Raw genomic sequence first — 9,770 nt, 5'->3', positions numbered from 1 at the left:
GTGATTGACAGGCCCCAGCCGCCCGCCTCACAACCAATCACAGCGCGGCGGGGCGGAGCCTCCGGGCGGCCTGACACACGTCACCGCAGTCACACCGCAGGGAGCGGGAGAGGGCGGGAGGAGGCTGATGCCAGCCAATCAGACGGCTTGTGCTGCGGCCGCGGCCGATTGACGGGGCTCTCGTCCAATCAGCGGGTGGGATGCATGTGACAACAAGAATGGTCCTCCCCACACAGACCCAGAGGTGTGTGGGAGCACTGGGCAGGGGGTCAGGTCAGCAGCATCTATAGAGAGAGGGCAGTGAGGCAACCTTTGGGGTCCTTGACCCTTCGTGAGAGCGGGTCCGCCATGCTGCTGGTCACTTATTCCGCGTTTCATTTTTTTCAATGAAAAGAATGTCATTTCACTGCTCGGGACCCAGTGTCCCAGAGCATTCCTGGCTTCCTCTGGGATTCCAGACAGTTCCTGGGGTGGATCCCATGGAATTTGGGAAAGGCCAGTGAATTCAGAGTTTTCCCCGGGCATTTCGGGTTTCGAAGGAAGGTTTTCAACTGGCACCGCCTTGCATCACCTCCGGAACATGGCCAGACTACGGCACTACCTCACCCCTCACGCGGCTGAAACTCTGGTCCACGCCTTTATCACCTCAAGGCTGGACTATGGGAAATCTCTCCTCGCCGGCCTTCCCGCACCTCCCTCCACACTGCAGGTCATTCAGAACTCTGCAGCTCGTGTACTGTCCCGCACCAGACACCGCGACCACATCACTCCCACCCTCGCTCGCCTCCACTGGCTCCCCATCCCCAAGAGGATCGAATTCAAGATCCTCATCCTCACCTACAAGGCCATTCACGGCCTTGCTCCCTCCTACCTCTCCAACCTACTATCCCCTACCTACCTGCCCGTACACTCCGTTCCTCTGGCTCCGGTCTGCTCCACATCCCCCGCCCCAACCGCTCTACCATCGGTGGCCGGGCCTTCAGCCTCTCAGCCCCGAGGCTCTGAACTCCATCCCCCAGTGCCTTCGCCGCCTCCTCCCTTTCCTCCTTCAAGGCCGGTCTCAAAACCTTTCTCTTTGACCGAGCCTTCAGCTCCCCTCTCGACTCTCTTACCCCTCCTCGCTCCCTCCCTTCCCTCCCCTCACCCTGACCATTTCCCCCCTCCTCGCTCCCTCCCTTCCCTCCCCTCACCCTGACCATTTCCCCCTCCTCGCCCCCCCTTCCCCCTCACCCTGACCATTTCCCCTCCTCGCTCCCTCCCCTCACCCTGACCATTTCCCCCCTGCTCGGGTCATGACCCAACTGTGCAGCGCCTTGGGACGTCCTCCTGACGTGAAAGGCGCTTTATAAATGGAATCTTGTTGTTGTTGTTTCAGGGATCCCAGATAATTCCCGTTATCTCTGATAATTCCCGTTATCTCTGATAATTCCTACTATAACCTGGATAATCGTGGAATCCCGTAGCATAGTGGTTAGAGCTAAAAAAGAAGTAATTTTTCAAATGAATAAATAATTTGGTCACTCAATCCACGACTGTTTGTGGGACACTGCTGTGCGCAATTGGCTGCTGTGTTTCACCCACAAAATATAGAGTCAATTCACTATGCAGTATATTTTGTGAAGCGCTTTGAAACGTCTCGAAGACGTGATAAGGCGCTTTATCAAATACAAAGATTATTATTATTATGATAATAATTATTGAGTGACCAAACTCCATGATGGCGCAGAGGAGATGAAAGTACAACTGAGTTAGCTGAGTGGAGGGACGAGCAAAGGAGTGAAGTAATAGAAAATCACAGAAACAGGCAGGCGCTGGGCTATGAAAGTTGTGAGTGAGGACCTAAACAGCAACCTGTTGGAAGCCAAGGAGCCATTGGACCTGGCGGTTATGATCATGAGGAGTTTGGTGCAGATGAGGGTGTGAGCGGCGGGCGGAGTTTTGAATGAGCTGCAGCTTGTGGATGTTGGTACTGGGGAGGAGTTATCAGGGAAAGGTTGATTCAGGAGGTAACAAATGATACCATAGCGCTCCACCAGTACTGCGATGGAATGTCAGCTTGAAGTCAACTCAGTTCCTGACGTGGGTCTTTAAGCCCAAACTTTCTGAACCAAAACTAATGGAGCTGCCAACTGAGCCTGGCCGACACCTGATGGCGCTGTTTAGCAGTCGACTGACAAAATAACCAACTCTCCTGAAGGATATCAGCTCCCAATCAGGTGCCTTTTGCTCCCTGTATTTGTTGTGCAGGTTACACGTTATGTGTTGTCTACAAACAATTAAAGGGACAATGTTTTAATAATAATAATCCTTGCATTTGATATAGCACCTTATTACATCATTGAGACGTCTCAAAGTGCTTCTCAAAATTGTAAAGTGGATTGACCAAAGATTCACCAAAGAAAAACCCAACAAAGAGACAGATTAGGAGACATTTTCTTTGCACAGCTGGTTATTGGGATATAGAATGCCCTGCCAAACTGTTTGGAGCGGACTCCACACTAGTTTTTGATATCAACAGCTTGTATTTATACAGAGCCCTTAATAATAATAATCCCTGCATTTGATATAGCGCTTTATCATCTCATCAAGACATTGCAATGCACTTCACAGGATTTACTGTAAAGTGCAGTGGCTGTGTATTCTGTGAGCGATACACGACAGCCAGTTTACGCACAGCAACGTCCCACATACATCCACGGAGGGAGTGATTTTACTTGGGGGATTCTTGGTCAGGATATCGGCAGATAGATACTCCCTTCTCTTTTTGAATAGTGCCATGGGATCTTTAACTTTCACCTAAACAGGCAGACTAAAGGACAGAACCTCCAACAATGCAACAACCCCCCCAGCACTGGACTGGAGTGTCATTTAGACTAAGAGATTCCAAGCCCCAACGTGGGGCTTGAACCCACAAACCTTCTGACTCAGAGGCGAGAATTCTACCCCTGCACCAGACTGACATACATCAAAAAAAATTCATATAGCACCTTTCTTTTTGGCAGGATTGCTGCAATGTATAATGACACTTGTCTCTGAGTCAGAAGACTATAGGTTCAAGCCCCACATCAGGACTAGTTTAGGCTGACAGTCCAGTGCTGTTCTGTGAGAGTAACGCATTGCTGGAAGTGCCTTCCTTTGGTTGTGACATTCAACCGAGTTCCCTGTCTGTACCCGTTCAGGTGGACTTTCCCGCGGCACTATTGGCAAAGAGAAGAGAGTTTCACTGGGTGTGCTGGTCAACAATCCCCCAGATAAAATTGGACCTTCACTTTTTTGGCTGATTGTGGGACATTGCTGTGTGCAAATTAGCTATTGAGTTCACCCACAAAGTGCACAGTTACTACAAAACACTAGTAATTCCTGCACTTTGAGATATTCTCTTGATGACAAATAATAATAATAATCCTTACATTTGATATAGTTGGGTCACGATGAAATGATAATGTGTGGGAAGGAGTTCAGTCCATTTGGATTGGGTACAATAATAATAATCCTTGCATTTAATATAACGCCTTATCACGCAGTGGAGATGTCTCAAAGTGCTATACTGACTTATACAGAATATACTGTAAAGTGAATTGACTATATTTTGTGGGCGGAACATGGCAGCCAATTGCGCACAGCAGTGTCCCACAAACAGTCATGGTTTGAATGATCAAATATTATATTTTCGAAAGGATTATTACACTAAATGCATTTTCCATTATTTATAAGATGGGGCAAACTATCAATAAAGTACAGAAAGACACAACAACAACAACTTGCATTTACATAGCTCCCTACACGCTGGGTAGCATCCCGGAGCGCTTGACAGTGACGGAGTCTGACAACGAACTGGGGGAGAGGAGTGGGGTGGAGTGAGGTTGACCGTAAGCACGATCAGAAAGGAAGGTCTTTATGTGGTATTTGAAGGTGGAGAGAGAGGGGACAAGGTGGAGTGATTGAGGAAGAGAGTTCCAGAGTTTCGGGGTATCGTGGCTGAAGACACGGCCACCGATGGTGGAACGGAGGGCATGAGGGATGAACAAAAGGCTGAAGCCAGCAGAGCGGAGACAGCGGCGGGTGGAGTGGGGATAAGCAGGTCAGATAGGTAGGGAGGTGCAAGGGCATGAAGGATTTGAAAACGAGTGAGAGGATCTTGAAATCGATCCATTCAGTGATTGGGAGGCAGGGGAGCCTGGCAAGGACTGGTGTGATGGGGTACAGAGTTTCATGCGGGTGAGAGTATCATGGCAACAGAGTTTTGGATTAATTGGATTTTGTGTACAGTGGAGCTGGGGAGACCATACAACAGTAAGAGGTTGGAATGGCTATCTGCAAGTCATAAATCAGTGCTAATGTATCCTCTAACTTAGGAGGATTTACAGCCAGTTTTTCTGGACATGCCCTCCAGGTTAATGCACCCACAAGTGACACTTAAAACCATGATGCATTTCAAATGTCAAGTGGAAGGAAACAGAAAACAAATAAACATTCCCTGTTGTTTACATTTGCACCAAAAAGTATTTTGAAATGGAGGTAAGTTTAGAACATAATAATTTTCCTTGCATTTAATACCATCTTGAAACATCCCAAATGCTTACCAGGGTATACGGTATGGATGCCATAGATAATAATAATGATAATAATAATAATCCTTGCATTTGTTATAGCACCTTATCATGTCATTGACTTGCCTCAAAGCGCTTCACAGAATTGTACGCAGCAGTATCCCTAAACAATGGTGGATTGAGTGATGACATTTTTTTAGAGCGATGATTGTCCCCAGAAAGCGATCCTCCAATCGATTAACAACTGGGTTCCTACTTAACAGAGCTGTGTTGAGTAAGGAAACTTGCCTAAGGTTTCGCCCTGGGTTTCGAACCCGAGTCGTCTAGCTCGCGAGGCGAGTGCTCTAATCAACACTCCACAGGACTCCACAACACAGAGAACTTCCCATTATTGCATTTGAGTGTCAGCCTAGACTGTGAGCTCAAAATCCCCATGTGGGGCTTCAACCCACAAGAAGGTAGGGTGGTGTTCTGGAGGGATGAGATCAAATGGGCCAAAGGGCTTTCTTTATCCAAACCAATCTTGTGACCTCTGACTCTGAGGCAAAAGTGCTACCAACTGAGCCGGGCTGACACCCATTGAATCTGATATAAAATGTCACAAATTTTATTCCCATTGTTGGAGCCATGAGGCTGATCCAGTCTGCACTAGTGTTTCTTTCCACCTGAGGCATCCAATCTATCCATTCTTCCACTCTTACTCCCACCTTTTAACATTCCTCCTCCTTGCATTTGATATAGGGCCTTATCATGTCATATCGTCAAGATGTCTCAAAGTGCTTCACAGGAAGTACTATGTAGTGACTGTATTTTGTGGGTAAAATGCAGCAGTGAAATTGCACACAGCAGTGTCCTACAAACACCTATGGAGTGAGTGACCAATTTTATTTTGGGGGATTGTTCAGCAGGACACCGGGAGAGAGAAACTCCCATCTCTTTTTGAATGTGACCCCCCCAGCCCACCCCACTGTATTAGCATGTACACAACCTTTTGACTCAGAGGTGCGAGCGTTACCATTGAGCCAAGCTGACACACTACATATATGCTGTATAAAGAGTCAGTGTAGATCTGGGTGGAATTTCTCCACTGTGTTGTTTTGGACTTGTCTACCTGTGTGACTGATAGCTGCTCACTGTATCACCCGGATACCATGCTTAGGAGGATTAGCTGGCCTATGGCAGGAAAGAAGGGCACTAAATCCACTTTACTGTGCAGGTTGTTTGCCAAGATTTATCTCTATCTGGATTACATGTGGAGAGCCAGACATTCAAGAGTGAGAAACAGACCTGAAAGTGTTCAAATATTATCCGAGCCCCAAGAGTACATCTGTCAAGGAGTTTCCAGGACTTTTTATCAATTTTACTTGACGTTTAACTGAGATTTCTCGCTCACTCTATTCCCGCATTGATTTACTCTTTTATGTAATTCGCTGTGATGCATAGTTTATTCTCCCTGTGTTTGGTACAGCATCTCTGGTGCCGAGACATCTCGAAAGCCCTTGATGGCGAACTGCTGCCAAGTGTAGTGACAGAATGCTCATCGGTGTATGCATTCAATATGCAATAAGGCTTCGCAAACAGCCATGGAGTGAACGGTCATTTTATCTGGGGGATTGTCGGCTCATTTCGAATCACGCCATGGGATCTTTAATGGCCCCCAAACCTTGGCTCTTGCCAACCTGTGCCTGATACTTTCCAGAATTAGGTAAGCAGAATGCTTTCCCCCCCCACCCGCCCGGGACAGAGTGCACATTCCATTCCAATCTATCTCTGGGATTTTCATGTGTAGACAGGATGCATAGAATTCTCAGTTTAGCTTGGAGATTCTTAAGCATTGGTCACTCACTGCATGGCTGTTTGTGAGACCTTACTGTACACAAACTGGATGCTGTGTTGTTGTGTTTGTCTATAAAACCAGTTACTACATTTAATGGTAGTTACAGTGAATCATTATGAGAAATTTTGACATTTGAGGCACTGTATCAATTGCAAAAAATATTTATTTTATTTACTCACAATTTCTTAATTGCTAACCAATGTCACCTGGTATTAGACCTGCTATATATTGTGCTCAATATACAGTAAATTCTGGATACTTGACCCTGGCTTAACTAGTCATTACCACTTAAGGAGCCGTGCTGTAAATATCTCGGCTGCAAAATGTTAATAATGGACATCGCTCCACTCGTCATTCCACTTAATAGGTAGTTAGTCGTATTCTAGAAATTCTTGCAAGTACTTACAATGTCAAATTGATCGGATAACTTAATATTAAGCCTATTATTGTGTCTCGCAGCACAGAAGCCTCCAGCCCTAGTGACTGTTGCGGACACTTAATGGTGGTTGGACGCACATGCTCAGATGTATCACAGAGGCTTCTGGTGAAGTCCTGTAGCTCAGTGGTTAGAGCACTCGCCTCGCAAGCAAGAGACCTGGGTTTGATTCCCGTAGGGCAAAATGTTGGGCAAGTTTCCTTACTCCATGCGCCTCTATTTACCTAGCAGTAAGTAGGAATCCGGTAGTTAGTCGATTGGCGGATCGCTTTTCTGGGGGTAATAATTCCTTTAAAAATTTCTAATTATAATAAATTGGTCACTTAAATCCACGAATGTTTGTGGGACACTGCTGTGTGCAATTGGCTGCCACAATTCACCCACAAAATATAGCCAATTCACTTTACAGTATATTGTGTGAAGCGCTTTGAGACGTCTCGAAGATGTGATAAAGCGCTATATCAGACGCAAGGATTATTATGATTATTATTATTATGATGGAATATTGGAGGTCCACACCATGGCCTGTGGACCTCCAATAGACCAGAGTCCTATGCGATAGGGTGGGAGGCTCTCCAATAGAGACTTTTGTGATGCAACTGAGCATGCGTATCCAACCTCCCACGAGGGCCCGCACCAGTCGCAGTTCCCCCTTGTAGCCCAGCAGGACCTATGCCTAACTCATCACTCAAGATAACTAGTTGCTGAGCTCTTTTCCCTTGGAGTGATGAGTTATCCAGAGTTTACTGTATGCATCAGTTTTGTCAACCCCTCCATTTCCATAACCTTGAAGACATTAGTTGGGTCATGGTGAAATGAGAATGTGTGGGAAGGGGTTTAGTCCATTGGGATTGGGTATAATAATAATAATCCTTGCATTTGATCACGCGTTTTCACCTTTTCACGCCCTGAGATATCTCAAAGTGCTTCACAGGATATATCGTAAAGTGGATTCACTGTGTATTTTGTGGTGAAACTCGACAGCCAATTGCACACAGCAGTCATGGATTGAGTCACCCAATTTTTTTTTTGGAAGGATTATTGTCCCCGGAAACGACTAACAACCGGGTTCCTACTTACTGCTAGGTAAACAAGCATGTGGAGTAAGGAAACTTGCCTAAGGTTTTGTCCTGCCCAGGAATTGAAACTGAATCCTCTCGCTTGCTGAGTGAGTGCTCTAACCACTATGTTATGGGATTCCAAATGGGAAAGTCTTGTGTGTTTATCGTCTCAGCCTCACACCTGTGACCCCACCCACCTCTGCTCCAAGTTACCTCAATGATAGTGGAGTCATGATGACATTACCTCGCGGCAGGGGTGGGGGGGGAGGTGTTGGTGAATGATATCATAGGGCAGGTATGAAATCACACCAGAATTTAATAGTAACAGATTTACCAGGAAAGTCCTATAGCTTATTGGTTAAAGCACTTGCCTTGTAAGCGAGAGTAGCCGGGTAAGTAGTAATCCAGTTGTTAGCCAATTGGCAGATCGCTTTCCGGGTTAATAATCCCATATATAAAAAATATTTGGTCACTCAATGCACGATTGTTTGTGGGACACTGCTGTGCGCAATTGCCTGCTGAGTTCTGGCCAAGTATACAGTCAATTCACTTTACAGTATATTCTGTGAAGCTCTTTGAGACGTCTCAATGGTGAGAACTGGTGTGAACTGAGGACTTGCTGCCTGTTTGTGGGGGGAGTTAATGATCTCTCAGCACTCTTGGAATTAAGAAGGGAGATTTCCTCCAGGTGTCCTGTCCGACAATCCTCCAGTGGTGAAGGTGTTGCTCACCTGACAAGGACCCTCACAAGATGGCTATGCACTTTGAGACATTTCAACACAACGTGCTACAAAAATGTAACTTCTTTCTCTGCATTAAATGGCCACATTCACAGAGCTCCTCCCCTTTCCTCTGGTCACTTTCGTTTCCTCTGGTCACTCTTTGTTTCTCTGGTCACTCTGTTCCTCTGGTCACTTCTTGTTCCTCTGGTCACTCCCTGTATTTCTGGTCGCTCCCTATTGCTCTGGTCACTCTCTGTTCCTCTGGTCACTGTTTCTCTGGTCACCCTTCCTCTTGTCACTCCATTTCACTGGTCACTCCCTCTTTCTCTGGTCACTGTTTCACTGGTCACTCCGTTTCTCTGATCATTGTTTCTCTGGGCACTCCCTGTTTCTCTGGTCATTCCCTGTTCCCCTGGTCACATCCTGTTCCCCTGGTCACTCCTTGTTCCTCTAGTCACTGTTTCTCTGGTCACTCAGTTTCTCTGATCACTCCCTATTCCTCTGGTCACAATGTTTCTCTGGTCAATCCTATTTCTCTGGCTCCCGGTTCCTCTGGTCACTCCGTTTCTCTGATCACTCCCTATTTCTCTGGTCACTCCCCTCACTCCTTACACTCCCTTGCCTATCAGGTGACTTGTAGGAAAGGAATTTCCACAGCACGTCTCTGAACCCTCACCGTCTGTTTTGTTTGTTCAGTTGCAAATAGTTTATGGTTGACTGGAAACCTCTCACTACCTCCTACCTCCCCCCACCGGCCTCCAGTCTGCATTTCCTTCCTGTGACAGATTATCCTTCGAGGCCCTCAGTGTCCCACATCACAATAACTGATCCATTTCCACCAAATTCCTGGCAGCTCGTGGCAGAATGGGCCAAGCACTGACTCAAAAGGTTTTGGTGTCAGTGAAGCTGGCTGAAGGTAAATCCCGGGATAGATACTGTCAGGTATGGCGGGGAGGACATTCAGGGTCACCCGGACCACGTTTATATAAATAATCCTTGTATTAGATATAGCGCCTTATATTGTAAAGTGGATTGACTGTGTATTTTGTGGAACAGGGCAGTGTCCCACACACAAGGAGAGAGAAACTCCTTTCTCTTTTCAAACAGTGCCATGGGATCTTTAAGGTCAACCTGAGCAGCCAGACAAGATGTCTCATCTGAAGG

The sequence above is a fragment of the Callorhinchus milii genome, unplaced genomic scaffold (genome assembly GCF_018977255.1).
Source record: "Callorhinchus milii isolate IMCB2004 unplaced genomic scaffold, IMCB_Cmil_1.0 Scaffold1, whole genome shotgun sequence".
Lineage (NCBI taxonomy): Eukaryota > Metazoa > Chordata > Chondrichthyes > Chimaeriformes > Callorhinchidae > Callorhinchus > Callorhinchus milii.
Note: the sequence above shows the minus strand (reverse complement) of the source record.